Source organism: Delphinapterus leucas, chromosome 4, assembly GCF_059928025.1.
Source record: "Delphinapterus leucas isolate spDelLeu-1000000601 "Yukka" chromosome 4, BTC_Dleu_Yukka2, whole genome shotgun sequence".
Lineage (NCBI taxonomy): Eukaryota > Metazoa > Chordata > Mammalia > Artiodactyla > Monodontidae > Delphinapterus > Delphinapterus leucas.
The window spans coordinates 73,023,288-73,043,140 of record NC_143132.1 but is presented as its reverse complement, the minus strand read 5'-3'; the positions used below and the strand labels follow the sequence as shown (position 1 = coordinate 73,043,140).

The 19,853-nt window shown below is 48.2% G+C and overlaps 1 long non-coding RNA gene across 1 annotated transcript in view; it reads left to right on the top strand.

The window, feature by feature from the left end:
* Positions 1-10,175: 10,175 nt before the first annotated feature.
* LOC149749345 (uncharacterized) overlaps positions 10,176-19,853 on the top strand; it is a 108,195-nt gene continuing 98,517 nt past the window's right edge. Inside the window, exon 1 of the long non-coding RNA XR_016393006.1 lies at positions 10,176-18,997. This is a non-coding gene — a long non-coding RNA (uncharacterized LOC149749345). The remainder of the gene's footprint in view (positions 18,998-19,853) is intronic.

Genomic DNA, 19,853 nt, shown 5'->3' with positions numbered 1-19,853 from the left:
CAGGTCAACAACTGATTCTCTGGGGGCCTTGGTCAGGTAGACTTTTTTTTCTTTTTTTTGAGTCTCAGTTTCTTCCTCAGTAAGATGGGGTGAAGGACGAGGATCACCGTTCTCAACCAACTCATGTTAAAATCGCCTGGGAAAGTTTGTACAAAACCCACATCTGGGGGCTTCACCCTAGGCCTAGTAGATCAGCTGTGGGGTTGAAGAACTCTGTGGGAACCCACATTGTTAACCTGGTGATTCTGAGGCCCACTGACGTCTGAGACCACAAGACTACGTGGTCCCAAGGGCCTTTCCTGCACTGACATCCTATTATCTGAGGCATCAGGAAGTGTGGTAAGTGCACTCTGACTCTCTGCTTATTTCCTCCCATGTTTTGTTCTTTAGAGTAGACTCAGGGTCCTAGAAGTGGAAAATATCTTGAATAGATTCCCAGAGTACAGTCTCTTCAGGAAAAGTACAACAAGTATGAGAAGGCCCAGGAGGGGCTGGATTTTGCATTCCCAAGGGGGCTATGAGCCAACTGTGGGTTTGCTGGGCCTCCAGTCTGCAGTGTACTAGGTGACCCACCCCATGGGCATATTCCAACAATAAGATGATTTCTCTGATGTGGCCTCTACCCACAGATCTGTGGGAACCCTGACTCCATCCAAAGGCTCTATGTGGCTCACAATGGCCACCTTTCCTCCCTGTTCCTCAGAAGGCCCTAACTTGTGGGCTGCCAGGGTAGTCCTGCACCTCTTGGGGTGTCTGCATGCTTGGCAGCCACATACTTGGCTACACAGACAAGCCAGATGTCACTGCCCTGCTGGCACCAGACTATACCAGTTATGGTTGTTGGCTGAAAACAAGAAAAACTAATTCTGGCTGACTTAAGCAAAAAAGGAATTTATTCAGGGATATTGGGAAGCACTGAGACTCACCAGGAAGGCTAGAGAACCAGCCTTGGAAAACAGATAGAAACAAAGCTGGCTGCCTCTCAGAAAGACTCATGCCATGGGTCTAAAGAGGGGATTTAGATGCTGTGCATCCCACAAAATGACAAATTCTCTACTCACCTGACGAAAGACTCTACACCCAGAGAATTGTTGTTGGTGATTTTTGCTGTGGCTGGTGCCAATAATAGCATTTCCTATTCTTCCAACCAAGTTTCAAATCCTGTGTGCCTTCCATCTGAGAAGGTTCCTACCAGGTATCACCTCCTTTGCTCTGCCCTATTTATTCCTCATGTTGCTACACTTATGTTTCACACACGGCTAGTGTGGAGCTGCTAGCTTGGCCTCTGATTCCAGACCAACCCTTGTTCCCCCTGCCCCAACTCATACATAGACACCCTAACCCATGTCTGCCTGGTCTACCCCACTTTCCCAATTTCCTACCCCATTTGATCTCCAGAACCATCTAGTAAGATTGCACCTTTTCCCGCAATAATTTTTCTCCTTCGTCCAGTCAATCAGTAAATATTTACTGGGCATCTACTATGTGCCAGTGACTGTGCTGGGTGATGAGGGATAGGAGAACCCTATCTTTATGGAGCTTAGAGTCTAGTGTGGGACACAGGCACTAACCAAAGAACCATACAATATCTTATTACCAATTGTGATAAATACTATGCAGGAAAAGCTCACCAAAACCTTGAACGTTTTAGTAGGGACACCTGATCTGGTCTGGGATGCTTCCCTGGAAGGGTGATGTTTGAGTTAAGATATGCGAGATGAGGAAGAGTTAGCCAGAGGAAGGGGAAGGAGGGAGGGAAGGGGGAGGGAGGGAGAAAAGAAGGAAGGGCATTTTAGGCAGAGGGAAGAGCATGAGCTAGGGTTCTGAGGCAGAACGAAGCTTGTGCCCTCCCAGAAGTTAAAGAAATTAGGGGGGCTGGATTCCCTACTGTAAGAGGGAGAGTCATAATGCCCAGGGCTGGGGAGGTAGGCACGGGCTAGACCAGCAGAGCATTGGACTCGCATAATGGATTTTAGTTTTTATCAAAGAGCAACAAGGGACTGTTAAAAAAAAAAAAAGTAAGGAGGAGTTGGGCCTGCAGCGTGGAGAACAGATCAGAGACAGCAAAAGTGGATGAGGAGATCTGTGAGGATCCAGTGAGAGATAATAGGGTCTTGGCCTACTGAGTAGTGGGCGTAGAATGGAGCAGAGGACAGATTCAAGACGAGTTTAAGAAGTGAAATTGACGGGACTTGGTGGTGAGCAGGATATGGGGAGGGGTCGGGGATGAGGGAGAACATGTGTCTGAGATCACGCTGAGGCTTGTGACTTGTGCAGCCAGGTGGAGGGTGTTAGGGGAGCACTTGTTCCCCACTCCTCATGTTTCCAGGTGAAGGAACTCCTATTAGATAGCACTCCTGAGCTCTGTCCCCATGGCTATGATTGGTGCATTAGGAAGGAGGAACTGGGCTAGTGAGGCTCAGGGCCTTCTGGGTTTTCTAGTGCCCATTCCCTGCCACAGATGGCTGTGACCCAGTTTGTTCTCAAGGCCACCAGCGAGCTTAGCGGGGCCGGCTCTGCCCCCGGCTAGAAGCCTATAGTTTGGGAGGCACATTCAGTTCAGGGCCGCCTAACCAGTTAAACCAGCCCCAAACCGTGGTTCTGGCCTGGAAATGGAAGAGAACTGGCATTCTCTTGCCCTCCGCCCACCTCGCCCCAGCGCTTCAAAGCCCCAACACTTAGAGGCATATTTACTGAGATAGGGAACACTTAAGCAAGAGCAGGTTTTAAGGGAGAGATCATAAATTCAACTCTGGATCTCTTTCCTGGCCACTTTGATTTCTTTCCTTTGACGAAAATGTCCCATGAAATCCATACACTTGCCCATGTGCCTCTTTTTTATTATCTCGGGGGCATTAACTACATCAAACTAAAACTTTCTAAAATTTTACTTTGCTTTGGTAGATCAGCCTGGACTTAAACTCTGAATCAGTTCTCCTCAGAGAGGTTATGAACCTACACCCCATCCCGAGGGATAATAATAATAACAGTAACAACTACCACGAACGAAGCCTTCGCTGTGCTCGGACCATCTCACTCAATCCTCACAGTATCCTCCAGGAGAAACACTTTTGCTATTCTCACTTTACAGGAGGAGAGACTGGGGCCCAGAGAGGTTAAACGGCCAGAGGCAAGGGCATCTGGCTAATGAGAAGTGACTGAGATTCCAGAGCTCTTGCTCTTAAATACCATGCTGACCTGGAGGGTGTGCTGGAAGATTTTTAACTGCCATGTGAAAGTAAGAAGCCCAACTGCTTTCTCTGCTCTCAGCTGAGGGGTTCCCAGGCCCTATCAGCCTCTGCTTTCCTCTCCCATCCATGCTGGTCCAGTGAGCCTTTGAACTCAGAGCTTCTCTCCTTTCCTCTCTTCAGGCATTTTCCAGATATTTCCCCCCCCACCCCACCCTCACCCAACGCAGAGACAACCTGTCTGTTAAAGCCTTGCAAATCCAACCAGAACCATCTGAAAGAGTTTAGCAGGCAGGAAGGAAAGCCAGCCTGAAATTGAGTTAGCCGGGATTCTGCCCAAGGCCCTCACATCAGCTATGCAACATAATCACTGCCCGGTGCAGAAAACAGGTTGCACTAGAGCTAGTCTGTTGTCACTGGCTTGTCCTATTTGAATCGGGAAGTAATGCTGTGGTGAGATTCAGTCTCCTGTAGTTTTGCACTGGAAGCGGAAAGAGCACATGGACCCCCTCCCAACCCCAGAGGCTCAAACCACCCACCTCCTGCACCTGGGCTCTCAGCCAGGTGCTTTCACAGTTGCATGATGAGCCGTGCTCTGCCTGGTGAACATTGCCCTGCAGTCTGAGCGCCTGGATGCAATCCTCCACCCTGTGCCTTCCAGGGTCTCCCCCAGGCCTCTGTGTAAAATGAGGATAATAATTGTACCAACTCCACAGAGCTGTCGTGAGAATACATGATTTAATATACGTAAAGGCTTCTGGCACATAGTAAGTATTGCGAAACGGGTTGCTGTCATCGTCATAATCACCATCAATACTTGGTTTCCCACCTTCATGTTTTTTTTTTTTAAATCAAAACCAAGTACCACACATAACATTATTTAATACTTCAAACGAACTTTAAATAAACTCACTTTTGAAGCATAGCCTCCTCCTAAGCAAAGTATCCTTGAAATCACAAGTTTGATGGTTTTAGTTACATTTTTAATGGCTCTTTGCAACAGTGCATGCCCATTAAAGTAAATGTGTCCACCCTGTAGCACTAACTCATCTTGTGCATAACCAGGGGTTCTCTGCCCTGGCTTTAAGGGACAGTGCTGTGGGCGAGTGCTGGCATGTGTCTCTGTCTTCTCATCTGTAAAATAGGCGTGATGTGATGCTGCTGCTTCCTGGGACTGTTGTCCTGTTCTGCAGCATGTTGGTTGTGACCATGCTTTGTAAAGTGCAGTTCACTAAAGTTGCTATCAAGTGGCTCTCCTGTCCCTATCCCATTCCAGGTTAGCTGCTCACCCCAGGTTTGCAAAAGGAGCTGCTAATGGAAAACTTCCCCAACCCCTATCCCACCTCTCCCTGGAATTTGTTGGAATTCGCAGTCAATCAAGTAGACTTTTTTCTCACGTGTTTCCTTTCCTCAGGCTAGAACAGACCCCAAATCCATTTTAATCCTTCATCCTCATTCAGCATCCCTCCTCCTTATTGAGGGTGTCAGGCCTGGTTGCCATGCTTATGTGATGGCACCCCCAGCCCATGCCCCTCCAGCTAGGCTCAAGCCTGCCCCAGGGTTCAGGAAGCAGAACTTCCAGGAGTTTTATCTCCATTGGCCCATGGGCTCTCCCCCTGCTGCCTGTCCATCGAACTCATGGGTCTGGAAGTACCCTTTCTCTGGACCTGACCGGCAGAGGCAGCTGTTGCAGTTCTGCATTTTCCTACTGCATGGTGACTCATTAGGCATTCCCTCTGACCAGAGCCTCTTCCCTCTCTTCACCTGGGCCAACAAGGTAAATCTCCACCAGAGGGCTTGGTGTAATTTCAGCTCCAAGGGGTGAAGGCTGAGGCCTTGGGGGCTGGGGCAGGGTGGGGGTGGGGGGAAGGGCGGTCCTGAGGGCAGAGGAGAGGATGGGAATAAAGTCCCAGGCTGAGGCCTGGGATGCTTTGCATTTCCCTGACTCCGCCCTGCCCAGCCAGCGTGCAGGGCTTCACAAATGTCCATTTAGAAAGCTCCTCCCTACTTGTGTGGAGAGGTCCCAGTGACTGGCCCCCATCAGACACAGGAAAAGCTGAGGAAGCTGGGCACTGAGGACAGTATGATTCCTTTTATTTTATGGGAGAAAGGAAAAAATGCCTATAAAACAAATCCAGAGCTTTTCCCTGAAGAGTGGAAGGGAAGAGCAGTTTTCAGTTTCTTAGACAGTTTTAGTCTATCAATGTGCCATGGAATCCCGAAGAATGTACAAATAGCCCTTCAAGTGTGAGTTGTATCTTCCAAATCAGTTGGAAGTGGCTCTTCTACTCCAGCTGGGGCATCTCTGGGCCCTCCTCAGCCCTAGATCCTTTGAGCCAGGGCAGAGGCCCCCTCCCATTTGGATCTCTTTCCTTTCAGCACTCCCTGCCCCAAATCCTGCCCCTTCAGATTTTCTCAACCCACTGCTCCTACTCCCAGATCCTGCCTGGCATCCGCAGCCTCCAAGACAGGGCAGGCATCTGGCCACCCTGGGTTCTGCTCTGCCTGGGCTTGGACCCAGGTGGGGGCTGGTCATTGGGTTCTGTAAGGCGAGCTGAGCTTGCTCCTGACCAAGCTGATACCTTGTATCAGCTTGTATCTCCTGTTTATTGATGCGCTGAGGGAACCTCTGCTCTCTGTCCCCCTGGAGTTGGCCTAACTTTGGTTTGTCAGCCCCCAGGAAAAGGCAGGAGAGTCGGGTGGGAGTTTGTTATGGAATCAATGTTTGTGTTCTTCCAAATTCATATGTTGAAATCCTAACCCCCATAGGTTATGTATTAGGAGGTGGGGCCTCTGGGAGGTGATTAGGTCATGAGGGTGGAGCCCTCATGAATGGGATTAGTGCTCTTGTAAGAGAGAGCCCACACACCTCCCTAGCTCCTTCTGCCATGTGTGGAGCCCAGGCCATGCTGGCACCCTGATCTTGGACTTCGAACCTCCAGTGAGCAAGAAGTCCCTGCTGTTTATAGGCTACCCAGTCTATGATATTTGGCATAGCAGCCTGAATGGACTAAGGGTTAGAGGGATATAAAAACCCATTCTGACCTGTACATATGTTTAATTATTTGACCAGAACACTAAATTTTATTTTTCCATGGCACCTACTTCATTGTACTGGCAAGTGTTATCTCTTAATAAATGGTGTTCACAGGTAGTTGTTCCAGCTTATAGAATTCTGGGGAAAAGAGCTTCCAGAATAGTGATTTGTTGTACTTGCCACAAAATCAAGCAAGTTGAAGACGTCTGTGAGCGTTAACCCTCCTTATGACAGTCTCATCTGGTGGGATAGTTAGTAGGTAACATAGGGACCTTCACGACAGAGATTATAACAACAATAAAATAATAGTTCTTATAATCAAACTACAGCTGGGCCCTGTAGTGGATGGTGAGGAGTCAGTCATAAACAGGACATGCCCTCTGTCTTCAAGGGCTCCGAGTCTGGGTCATTTTGACTCAAAAGAATTTGCAGTGACCCTTCAAGTCCACTGTTCTCCCTCCAGCAGCCCAGACTGATAGCCATCAGCACGCCGTCATTTCATCAGATGGATGCAGGTATGACTGAGGATTAGACACCTCACCTTTGATTCCTTCGTGATGCTGTGTGCTCAGATTTTGTACGCATGGTGCATGTCTGCGCGTCTTTTTACATTTTTATCCACACCAGTTTTGTTTTTTGCTTCTTGGCTAAATTCCCAAAGATGATAAAGAAGTGTGTTTATTCATTTAAATTGCCTTGCACCAGGATCCACTCAGCCAAACACCTGGATGGTATTTTGATAATGATGATGTTGGTGTTGACAAATGCTTGATAATTCAGTATCTACGTAAAGTGTCCTATTTTTAAAAGAAAGCTTGGTTAGAACCTAACTAAAATCATAGGCAATTCAGAAGAGGTTTCTTTTAAGAAAATGGCAAGAGAAAAGGCTTTGCAGACCCATCAAATGAGAGAACAGTGGTGCTTCTGGCAGTTTTTTCTGCTTTTGGCACTGTCCAGGTCACCCCCAGAATGATGCAATGTCCTTGTGCACCTCATCCCATCTGCCTCTGTCTGTATGGTCCAGGGCCCATCAGTTCTTAAATGCTACACTTCCTGCCTACCAGGCAGGCCTGGGCTTCCTCTGTGAGCCACTCTGTCTGAAGCCATGACCCATGCAGCACCCCAGAGTGTCTCGATGCAACACTTCGCTATTAGCCTCCGTGCTCATCCAGCAATTTCAAGAAGAAACTGCAAGATATTCTCTGCCTAATCAAAAGCTGTTCTGCCAAACAACAGGGCAGTGAAGATGAGAGTTGCTTTCAAACCTAAAAGGAAAGGCAAACAAATACAAGACCAAATTCTGTTGGTCAAGCTGGATGCTTTGATATCAGCCTGTCAGAGACGGCAGTGGAGCCTTCCTTGACTCCTTGTGACCAGGGCTGATATTCAGCTGGTGTGCAGGGTAAAGACAGCTCTGTCCCACCAGCTTCCATGTGCCCTCTCATCTCCCAGGGAAGAAGCAAGTATGGTTCCCTGTTGGACAGAATGGGCAGAATCCACACTGCAAATTTAGTGATGAAAATCTCTAGATGCATTTTTTTGGCAAGACATTTGATAGCTCCACAATTATCCCGGAAGTTTTGCCTGGCCATGCCTCTGTCTCTGGCCTGATGCTCCGGCTGAACAATGCAATGAGAAGTGCTTTGGTAGCCCCTGCATGCCCAGCAGGTGTGTCCTCCTGAACCAGGGGACTAGAACTACCAGCTTGTGGGAGCTGGGACTGTCTAGGACCACTTTCTCTGCAGATTTTGCAGTTGTAAGGCAAGGACCTTGCAAACCAAATTCTAGAAGATATCAAGAAGAGGCAAGTGGAGGGAAAAAAAAGAAAGAAAAGACAAGTGACCAAGACTGCTGCATAAATATAGGATTGGTAGGATACTGCTGGTTCCCAAGAGGGGGGCCATCATTCCACCGGTTCTCACCCCAGGCTGAAGGCCCTCTATTGGACTGTGAAGACTTCTTGGGCGGGTCTAATAACCTGGGTGTCTTCTTTGCCCTTTGCTGTGTTTCAACTTGAGACACAGAAGAGGGAGGATGGTTGCTGTGTGGGGTATGTTTGTGTGATACAGATGGGGATGTGAAAGTAAGGAATTCTGCAGCTAACATCTGAGATTTGCCACCAGCCAGGAAAACATTCGTTAAGAACTACCCTGGGCCACCTAATATGGCGTCCTCAGAAATCCTGTGGAATGTTTTCAACTTGCCAGCCTCTTATGCACCCAGACATATATTTCATATTCCTCAAATCCTAGCCAAGAAAGGGAAGGCTGTAGACCTGGTGGGCCTGCAGGTAGCCCGGACCAACAATCGGAAGAAGCTTGAGTTTGGTGCTGGCTCCCAACACCAACATATAATCTGTCTTTCATCTGATCCCTCTTGGATCCCCTGGATATGCTGGAAATAATCTTTGACAGGTTCAGCTGAAGTAGCTGAGAGAATGGAAATTTGGAGAGCAAGACCCAGACCACAGCAATCTGCTGGCCACACTGCAGACTCCCCTTAATGCAAGTCATCATTTATTACTAACTCCATTGATGACCTGCTGACTGTGGCCTACCACTTCACCAGACCGGTGGGAACAGATGGTCTAATGTGATGAGAGCATCACAGAGTGTCAAGGCTGGAACTCCTTCATTCTACAGATAAGGAAACCGAGCCCCAGGGAGGAAAATATTATAGTTATTCATTCACATTTCTGCTTCCGTAATTAGATTACGAGGTTCTTGAGGGCCAGGACTATATTTTTTGAAGACTCACAGCCTAGTAGAGGGCTTGGCCATTGCAAGATGCTCAATAAATGTTTCTGAAAGGGAGGGAGGGTGGATGGGAAAGGGACTTGCCCAAGGTCACACAGGTTGTAGTGGCAGAACCAGACCCCCTACCCCACAGGCCTCTGTCGGGAGGCGGGCACGCTGGCCGCTCAGGGAGCTGCACATCTCCTTTCAGCATTGCCAGCTCTAGTTGATGCCTTCCCGCAGGTCAGGCTGGCTCTCTCTATTGCCCAGAAAGTGTCACGGATACCAGACCCCAAGGCATCTGCTGTTCCACAGCAGGGCCCCGGGGTGCTCCCCTGGTCTGTGATGTGAACATCATCGGAAGAACCGAGCCGGACTTGTCTCAACTCCCCTGATGGAGGGGCTGGGCCTGGGCTCTCAACTTAGGCTGGTGTCTCTGGCGGGGCAGGACCCAGATCTGGAGCCAAAGGAGAGCCAAGAGTGAGGTCCCCAGGGTAACAGGCAGGATGGAGCCTAGCAAGACATCCAGGCAAATGGGTGGCAGAATTCTGGAAACGTCAGTAAGGCAGGGCATCAGACACCAAGGTCCAGAGAGCAGAAGGGACCTGCCCAAGCTCACCCACTAACAGGGCAGAGATGGATTCGAGGCAGGGACGGTCTCTTCATAGAGGTGAGATGTTCTCTTCCTCACAACAGCGAGGAAGAGCGGGAAGCCAGAGCAAGTCCCGGAGGAAATATGGTGCAGCTGCGGATTCTGTTTATAAGGCGGCAGCAGCCTCGCCCAAGGCGTGTCAGGAGTCGGGGTGTGGGTGGGACGCTGTGAGGGGAGCTGAGCCAGCTGCATGCCTCTGCGTTGTCTCAGGCTCGCTCCACTTTCTGCCAGCCCTGGGAACCTACCTTGCCTCTGTCCCTTGCACTGGCCCCTCTTTGGGGTTGGGGAGAGGCCCAGAGTTGGACGTGACTCTTTTCTAAGCAGCCTTCAGGGCCCTGTCAGTGACGTCATCTTCTGCCACATCCCTAGACAAGGTATCCCTTGTGCCCCAGGATTGGCGCTGGACCCAGAGCTTGGTCCCTGCCCCCAGGGGTCTTAAAGTCTTGTTGGGGAACTAAGGCACATTTGAGACACCCAGCACCAGGCACTCTAAGGCCAGCATCGCTCTGGCTACACCGAGTGGGTTGCTCAGAAAAAGCAGAGATCCTCGCAGGTAAGTTGGCTTCTTGGAGGAGGTGAGGCTGGAATTGGAGCCCAAGCATTAAACGCTGGGTGAGGGTTTTGAGTCAAGTCACTGCAGCAAGACTGTATGGGCTTCTCGCAAGGGCAGGGGATGGAAAGCTTTGGGGGCAGCCTCAGAGTCACGGGGTGAGGGCTAGTGTTTTTTAAGCATTCTTTAGCAGCAGAATCCTTCACCAAAGGAAAACTTAGGTATCAACGTGCTAAAAGCAGAACTGCTTAGCTTCCCTTTCATCCCGGGGTTAGCCCCCCAGGAAAGGAACGGAGCTCTACAGCTGGACTAGTTCAACCTTCTTATTGGACCAGCAGGGAAACTGAGGCACAGAGAGCCAAAGGACATGCTCATTGGCTCTCGGGCGCGGAGGCAGACAAGATTAAGGTCTGTCTCCTCTCCCCAGCTCAGGGCTTCCCCCAGTAGACCTTACTCCCTCCAGAATGCGGCCAGACTGGGGAGACCTTCCACTGGGCTAAGGAATGTGAGTTCCACAAGACGGAGAACGATGGAATGTGTTTGGGCAAAGGCATTCTTTCTGGCATTCTAGTGTGGCAGCCTAGCTCAGACTGCACTCTCTTCATGTTTCAGTCCCTTTATTGAGGAGGCTGGCATATTTGAATCATCTGAGAACGATCTCCAGCAATGCAGGGTCAAAGACACTGGTGGGGATGGTGGTTTGGGCTAGAGAAGGACAGGTGTCATTGGTTGAGTTTTGGTAAATAGATGAATTGTCAGTGGATAAGTTCAGTGGATAAATTCAGTGGAAGAATCAGAGCTTCTTAAACTGCGTGGGAAATTGTGCCCATTCATTGGCCTAATGATGTGGCTTTAATTAGGAATTCAACAATAACTAAAAAAGTCCTCAGAGAAAGACAAATACTATATGATATCACTTGTATGTGGAATCTAAAAAGTACAACACACTAGTGAATATAACAAAAAAAGAAGCAGACTGACAGATATAGAGAACAAACTAGTTGCCAGTGGGGAGAGGGAAGGGGGGAGGGGCCATATGGGGGTAGGGGATTAAGCAGTCCAAACTGTTATGCATAAAGTAGATAAGCTACAGAGATATATTGTACAACACAGGGAATATAGCCAATATTTTATAATAACTATAAATGGAGTATAACCTTTAAAAGCGTGAATCACTGTATTGTATACCTGTAACTTATATAATATTGTACATCAACTATGCTTCAATACAAAAATACACCTAAAGACCTAAGATGAAAGGTAAAAATAGATAAATAAGCCCCATCTTGAGCTCACAAATAATGCAAAGAACTGATAAATATCTTTGGAAGCTAGACAAGACCTCCTGCCTCTGTCTTCCTTGCACATTTGTCTTGGCCAAGCCTCCTTCCACTAGGCCTCTACCAGTTTTCATGACACATCTTAGTTTCTGTTGCCTTATGGCTGAGAAGGCTAGCTGGGACTTGGAGTGAGGGGAAACACCTTAAGTAGGTGGCACATGCATTTATCCTTTTTTTTTTCTTTTTATTCTTTTAGATGACCAAGCTTAGAAATGCTTGTCAGAGAACATCAGACACTTCCTGAGGTCTCAGAGTCAAACCTCCCCTCCACTATCACCCAGGAGAGCTGCTCTCTCAAGCCCTGAGTCCCCCAACACCATCTGGTACATTACACACGTGGAGTGCTTTACAATTTGTAAAGAGCTTTCGAGTATATTCTCTTATTTGAGCCACACAAAAGTGCCGTGAGGCAGGCCAGCAGGCATTGTCCCGATTTTAGAGAGGGTAAAAGCAAGGGTCACAGGGGCAAGTAGACTTGGTCAAGGTGGTGTCACTGGTTAGCGTTTATTTAACAGATATTCATTGTTTTATTTATGCTGCTTTATGGATGATATTTGTTGTTACAGCATGAAGCCAGATCTGCTGACTTGCTTCCCAGGACTCTTTCAGCTGCACCAGGCTCTTTCTCCTAAGGATATAAATAAAAATGGATTTTCTGCTAGAAACAGGTCAAATGACTTCATACAACTGTAGGCAATTCAGAGGGACCTGGTAAATCCTAAATGAGACATGCTTCATTTGAATAACAAACCAGAGGAACTCTGAAGCCTGCAGCATAAAGAAATCGAATTATACAGTTGGAGGGAACTCAATTATTGAGACCAGTGGCTTTTAAACATTTTTAAAGCACGAAAACCATTCTTAAAATTCAGTTTTACCAGGCATCTCAATAAGAAAGCCTATCAAAGCAGCATCTTTGTAGAACTTGAGACTTCACTTAATATCTTTGGAAAACCCTCTTATTTATATTGTAGATGAGGAGACAGGCCCAGAGGCCCAGGGACAGGTCCCTTGGGGAATCTGTGAGCTGGGGCTGGAACCCCAAGCTGGTGGTATTCCCACTGAAGGGGCCCCATGCAGAATGAACTGACTGACCCAATTCACTTTTTGGTCATAATCCTCCACTGTCGCCCATATTACTAACACACCCAATCCTTTCCAGTCTCCTTTGCTCGAGCTATTTATTTCCTCTTCTCAGAATGTACTTCTGCCTATGAAACTTGCATTTTTTTTTTCCCCTCCACACTTGGATCAAAGGCATCTCCCCTCCCCTATGAAGTTTCCTCAAGGGTCATAGTGAGAGAGACTCACAGTCTCACTTCTGAGTCCCTCTGGAATCTTTGGTGACATTCTTAGGATGTTCCGCTTTGGTCTTAGAGTCATTTGAGGCTTAATCCCACTACTGAGATTTCATCCTTTTTGAGGACAAAGGCCCTTCCCAGGACCTAAGACAGTGTCTTCTTCCAGCTCTAAAATACCATGAAGCTATGATCTCAAAAGGTGTTACTCTAGAGTCTTTTTTTTTTCAAATGGAATCGTACAGAATCGGTCTCTGTTTTGAATACCTAAGTCCTGGCTGGTTAGATTCTTTTAAAGCTGAGCCAAGTTCCTTCCATCTTGTCCTCTTCCTCATTCTTGAGCATTTATCATGCAGCTCTACATGAACACTGACTGACCTTGACCAGGGCCTGTGAAACACACACAGTTGCTGCCTTCAGGGGCACTGGCTAAGGAGTCCAAATGACCTGGCCCCCCATCCTGGCCCTGCCATTTCCTCGGCAAGCCACGTCCTCCCTTAGAGCCCCGGCCTCTTCAGCCATTACACATGCCCACTCCTCTGTGAGGAGCTGAAGACAGGTACATATAGAGGCATTTATAAACTGCAGGCTGCCTTGTTGGCCAGCCTGTTGAAATCAGTGGGAAAAAAATTAAAGTCAGTGTCTAAGATTTCAAAAACTTGTGTAATACCAAATAACCAGTTTATCTGAATGTTCTCTTTCTAGTGGGTTGCTGTGGCATTATACAGTTATAGGCTTCCTACCACTTGCGGTTCAGCCCTGAGGCCCTTGTATTTGCTGCTCTGGAAATCAGCTCACTGTAATCTACTGACTCCAGTTGAAAATATACATTCATTTCCAAAATATCTTTTGAACATCTACTATGCCAGGTTGTTATGGGTTGAATTGTGCCTCTCAAAAAAGATATGCTGAAGTCCTAACCCCTGGTATCTGTGAATGTGACCTTATTTGGAAATACAGTCTTTGCAAGTTAAAATGAGGTCATACTAGAGTAGGGTGAGCCCTACTCCATTGTGACTGGTGTCCTTATAAGAAGAGGAGACAAGAAACAGACGTAGAGACGCAGACCCAGAGGGAAGGCTGCCATGTGAAAATGGAGGCAAAGATTGGAGTTATGCTGCCACAGCCAAGGAAGCCCTAGGGCCACTAGAGACAAGAAAGGATCCTCCCCTAGGGGCTTTGGAGGGAGCATGGCCCTACCAAGGCCTTGATTTTGGAAGTCCAGCCTCCAGAGCTATGAGAGAATACATTTGTTTTGTTTTGTTTTGTTTTGTGGTACGCGGGCCTTTCACTGTTGCGGCCTCTCCCGTTGCGGAGCACAGGCTCCGGACGCGCAGGCTCAGCAGCCATGGCTTACGGGCCCAGCCGCTCCGCGGCATGTGGGATCTTCCCGGACCGGGGCACGAACCCGTGTCCCCCGCATCGGCAGGCGAACTCTCAACCACTGCACCACCAGGGAAGCCCCATTTCTTTTGTTTTAAGCCACTTAACTTTGTGGTACTTTGTTATGGCAGCCTTAGGAAACTAATACATTGGCAAACTGGGCATCTAGCAGAGAATAAGATATAGAACTTACATTTTGATGAAGGAGGCATGACAATAGACATAGATGAATAAATATGAAAATGGCGGGTTCAGGTACTAAAAGTAGGGTCATGTGATATTGTAGTTCTTACTTGAAGGAAGAGAAGCCCTTTGTGTAGGCGGTGGGCTGGAACCAGATCACATAGGGCCTTGGGATACTGTATGGGAAAAGGGATTGTCATGGAGCCACCATGGACAGACCTAACTGGGTTATTCAGATGGATGATGGTGGTTTTGAAAAGAACGGTGGCAATGGAGGTGAAGTGAAATGGACAGATTCGAGATATTTCGTGATGATTGAACCAAAAGATCTTGCTGATGGATTGGCTGTGGAGATGGGAAAAGAGAGGAAGCAAGGATGAATCTAGATTTTTGACTTAAGCCCAAACCATTAATTTTTGAGTAGGTGGTGTGGTCTTTTATTGAAGTGGGGAAGATTAGGGGAGGCACATGTTGGGGGTGAGAGGGATGGAATCAAGAGTTCTGTTAGGTTTGAGATGCCTGTTAAACATCTTTGTGGAGGTGCAAGCAAGCCATTGGTTGTTTGAGTTCAGTGGCAGGAGGGCCTCTAAGACCAGGGTCCTTCTCCCTGTATGGTGACAAAAGATTTTTCCAAATCCCAAGGCCTCCAGTGAGACTGGAGAGAGTTTCTTTTTTCCTATTGGAAGCCTTCTCTTTGTCCAGGGTTATAGCTGGGCATATGCCTCCTGAGTGGCCCTGAATAACCGCTAATGCTAACAGACTTGCTAAGTAGTGTGGAAGTTTTTAAACTCCTTCACGAAGTATTTTGTGCTTCCTGCAGTGTCTTCAGAGCTGTGTCTAGCTTCATCTGCAGAGTCAGGTCTCCTGGGGCTTCCAGGATAAACTGGGTGGAAGCGTTGGGGGAAGCTGTAGGTGACCCTGGACAGTATTTCCAGGACTCCAGGCGCCAAGCTGGTTGACTAATTAAGAAAGCAGAAGAAACTTTTGCTTTGCACAGACTCATTTCCAGCACAAAGAGCTTGGGGGAAAAAAAACAAACCAGAAATTCCTGTACTCTGGGCAGGCCAAGCCTCACCCGAGTGCGCTGACTCAGGAATAGCAGCTGCCTGCCCTGGGAGCCAGCAGTTGTTGGCACAATCAAAGATCAATTAAAACATGCCATTCTGGTTTGCTCTCCCTACACCAGTCCTTCCAGGGCACTTCCTCTCACTTTCAGCTTCCTCCAAAGACTTCTTTCCTGCCTAATTAACTTGGAGCCCAGTGGCCTGTGAAGGAGGTGGCTGCAAGGAGGGAGGAGCAGTGCACCAGCCGCTAAGACCTGGGGCTTGCTTGGCTTCCTCCAGCACCATTCCTGGGACTGTCAGTAATTCACTGATCTCCCTGGGCCTCTGGTTCCCCAACTACGAAACAGATAAGTGATTGTCCACCTTCCTGTCCTGTGCTTCCAGGGTCACCCTGAGGGTGAAGAGAGAATGCATATGGCCATGCTCCGTAAACTGCAGGCCCCTCTCCGAGTTTAGTGGTTTCTGTGACATATAGCATATACAATACGACAAAGTGTGTATTTTTAACCCATCTTAAAATTAACCCTAAGAGAAAAAAAAAATGGAATCATTCTTTTCTAGTTGCAAAGTAGTTTAGGGGGGAAGAAATCAATAATCCAGAAACTCCTGAAGTTTCTCGGAGTTGACATCTCCCTGGCCCCAGGGGCCCAGAAGAGGGGGTGTAACTGGGTGCCAGAGAATGGCTACAACACAGGGTTCCAGGAGCCTCCCAGGGAGGGTTGCCAGATCAAGTAAATAAAAATACAGTATGTCTAGTTAAGTTGGAATTTCAGATAAACAACACATAATTTTTAGTATAAGTATGTTCCAAATATTGCATGGGATATACTTATACTAAAAAATTATTAATTGTTTATCTGAAATTCCAGTTTAACTGGGTGTCGGATATTTTATCCAGCAGCTCTACAGGATGCCTGGGTCGCATCAAGCAGAGGATTCAGTAGGTCTAGAAAGCCACGCGGATGGTCAGTACGCCTCACTCTTGTCCCCAGGAGAGTGCCCTGCCTTCAGCGTCGGGTCTCCTTACCCTTCAAGCAATTCGGATTAAGGAAATGGTCTGCCTTTACTAATTCAGTATGTGTGTTTGAGGGCTTCCTATGTACAAAAGGGCATTGTCTAAATGTGCAAGACCATAAATCTAGTCACTGTAGACTTAAAGCTCAGAGAGTGTTAGAGGAAGGAGAGGAGACCAGACTCAAAGGAGACAACAAGGTGAAAGGTGAGGAGGCTGTTTGCTGGGAGGAGGACTGAGGAGAAGCCAGCGGCAGGGGCTTCCCATCCCCCAGCACAGCCTCTTTCCCTGCTGACTGGGCGCTTGGACTCCCTGACTGTCATGCCCTTATGCAACTCCTCCCTGCAAAGTCCACACACTGCTGTCACTAGTGGGCTTTGGACACAGGCTTTTCAGTGAGGTGAAGGGAAGCAGCGAGGGAATTACCCTGGGCAACGCCTCTTCTGAGGGAAGCAAATTTGAGATCTTCAGCGCAACTTGTCGTTAGCAACACCAGACGTGCACAAAAAGGAGAAAGCAAAGAACACTGGCCACTGACTGTGCTGTACTCCCACCTCAGGAGACACTTGTCTGGCCCCAGTGTCTCCTTCCTTCCCTTCCTTCCTGCCTTTCCTCATTATTTCCTGACTAACTACTCACAGAGGAGAATCAGCCAGAGTCCCACTAATAGGATGCCTACAATCAGAGGTAAGAAAGTTAAGAAGGGGAAAGAACTGAGGCCTGAGATCATGCCCAACTGAGGAATCCAGGAAGGCTTCCTGGAGGAGCTAGCACTTTGTTGTGAGGGCTGAAGCACACATAGGATTTGGACATGTAGAGATGGGTGGGTGGGGGAGGCAGGTCACACACAAGCAGAGGAGAGCGCAAGGCAAGGAACAGAGCTGGAGAAGCTCAGACCACAAGAAGAAAGTGGTGATCAGGGAGATTTCAGACCACTCTGAGGTTGGTCTCAGGGTTCAAACCAGGGGCTCAAGGGAAAGCAAAGTTTGCACTGTCCTAGGATGCTCAGAGAAACGTTCTGACCCACTTGTTTACATGTCTTTCTCTTTCCCCTCACTTGAGCACATCTTTCTCTGTTGGAGACTCATTTATAATTCAGGCAACCTCCTTCAGAGGGAGCAGGTGTTTCTCTGGGATGAAGCACCTTGGGAAGCAGAATGTACAAGTGGAAAAAAGGCGTGTCACAGCAGAGCTGGGCAGAGAGAAAATTGGGTCGCAGCAAGGGCAGAGGAGGAGGAGGCTTGTTGGTATGCGGTGACAAGGCAGCAAAAGAGGGAATCATTCCCTTCCCACACCCCCTTCTGAAAATCTGGATTGACTTTACTCTCCTTCAGCCCCACTATCCATGATCTCATCACTAGACTGCCTTTCTTTGAGTCTCAACACCCCCTTCCTCCTCCAAGATGTCCCTTTAAAAATGCTCACATCCTTATGAAGGACTGTCTACCCTGAGTTCCTCAGACAGCAGAGCCTGAGATAAATAAGCTTAAGTATCTGCTTTATTAGGGTGTGAAACCCCAAGGAGCAGAAGTGAGGGCAAAGGGGAGTGAGGCTGAGGGAGATCCAATAGAAGGGCATATTTTCAAGCTGGCCACAACTTGTATAAAAACCACAAGTGCTGCTTTCACGAGACCATCTTCTGAGAGGCCATATGACAACCATATACAACATTCCTTCTCGGTCAGGAGAGGAAGGAAGAAGAATGCATCTGCAAGCTCCCATCTCCTATGGAGGCATTTGGCCCATGGGCATAAGTTCCTCTGCTCTTTCACATTGCACATGCATGAGCACCAGGCAGGCCACGAGGCACTTTATGTGTCAGGGTCAACAGGTAAGCCCCATCCCCATGACGGTGGTGAATGGTGTGGCCTTGAGGTGAAGCACTGTGGTGGCCGGGCCTGGGTGAAGGTTATTGGGACCCACACAGAACTGGTCTGCAGTGGAGACTGGGGCTGAAACAAGTGGCCTTTGGAGAGGCCAGAGAGATTCTGGAGATGCCCATGTGGTATCTGGTTCAGGGACGGTCCTTCATCTTATTATTAGCAGCTGTCACCTGGGTTACCAGTTAGCTCTTTAGCAGGTGCTTGCCTGCTGGCGACCACTGAGGACGGGAGCCAGACATGGCTTGGATGTGTTGGGGGTGGAGGTGCCGGGGACAGGGTGGACATCAGGCAAGCTCACTTCCCCACCCTCGGTCCTAGGTTGGCGTGTGGCTGTGATGCGAATCACCCTGAAAGCCCATTTGGGCCGCTCACCTCCGACTGGGAGGCAGGCCCCCAGAGGGCCCCGGCAAGCAAATGCAACCCCACTCGAAGACAAGACATTAAAGGGACTCCTGAGGACCCAGCGTTATTGACGGCCTACTCAAGTCAGAGGAAATCAATAGCTCTCTAGAAAGGGCTTTGGGGAAGAAACAAGTGCCGATGAAGAAAAAGGAAAAACAAATACTTGCTCTCCGTGAGTGAGGGTGAGAGGATGAGTCAGGATTTCCCCCAGATTGACAGTGTTTCTATAAACTTTTGACTGACACCTGCCAAGAAGGAGGGTCTGTGTGTGTGAGTAGAAATGAACCACTAGATTGATTTTCTTTCCTTTTTTAAAAAATACATTTATTTATTTATTTTTATCTGCGTTGGGTCTTTGTTGCTGCACGTGGGCTTTCTCTAGTTGTGGCGAGCAGTGGCTTCTCTTGCTGTGGAGCACGGGCTCTAGGCACATGGGCTTCAGTACTTGTGGCCTGTGGGCTCTAGAGCGCAGGCTCAGTAGTTGTAGCGCACGGGCTTAGTTGCTCCGCGGCATGTGGGATCTTCCCGGACCAGAGCTCGAACCCGTGTCCCCTGCATTGGCAGGCAGATTCTCAACCACTGTGCCACCAGGGAAGCCCTAGATTGATTTCTTAATCTGATCTTCCCTTACCCATCCAGAGATTCCAAATTCCAAAAGAGAAAATTACATAGTTTTCTAAAACATATTAGTACCTTCTTTCCCAAAGCACTCAGGAAAATGAAAAAGGCTTTTAAAGCTCTAGAGGATGTATTTGAAATGCTGTGTACTTCTACCTTGGCAGTGAAAGTAAAAACAAGCCCAGATTCCATTTGAATGGTAAGGTGTCTATCTAATACTTTTCTCCAGGAGTTCCAGGCCCTGCCGTGTGTAAACACTCTCTTCTTTCCCCTAAGGGAATTAGGTGGTCAGCATTATTGGCCCAATTTGGCAGCTAGTAAAGCAAAGCATGTGATGGGGGACTGATTTGTCCAAAAGAACACAGCAAGTGTTAGGCATAGCTGTTCTCCACTTTGTCTTCTTGATTAAGTTGCTGTTTCAGACTAGAAATTGTGGCAAGGACCCAATGAGATTAAGGACCTCATTGTAAAGGGGGGAGAAGAGGGGCACCAGGGATCACAGAGGGCC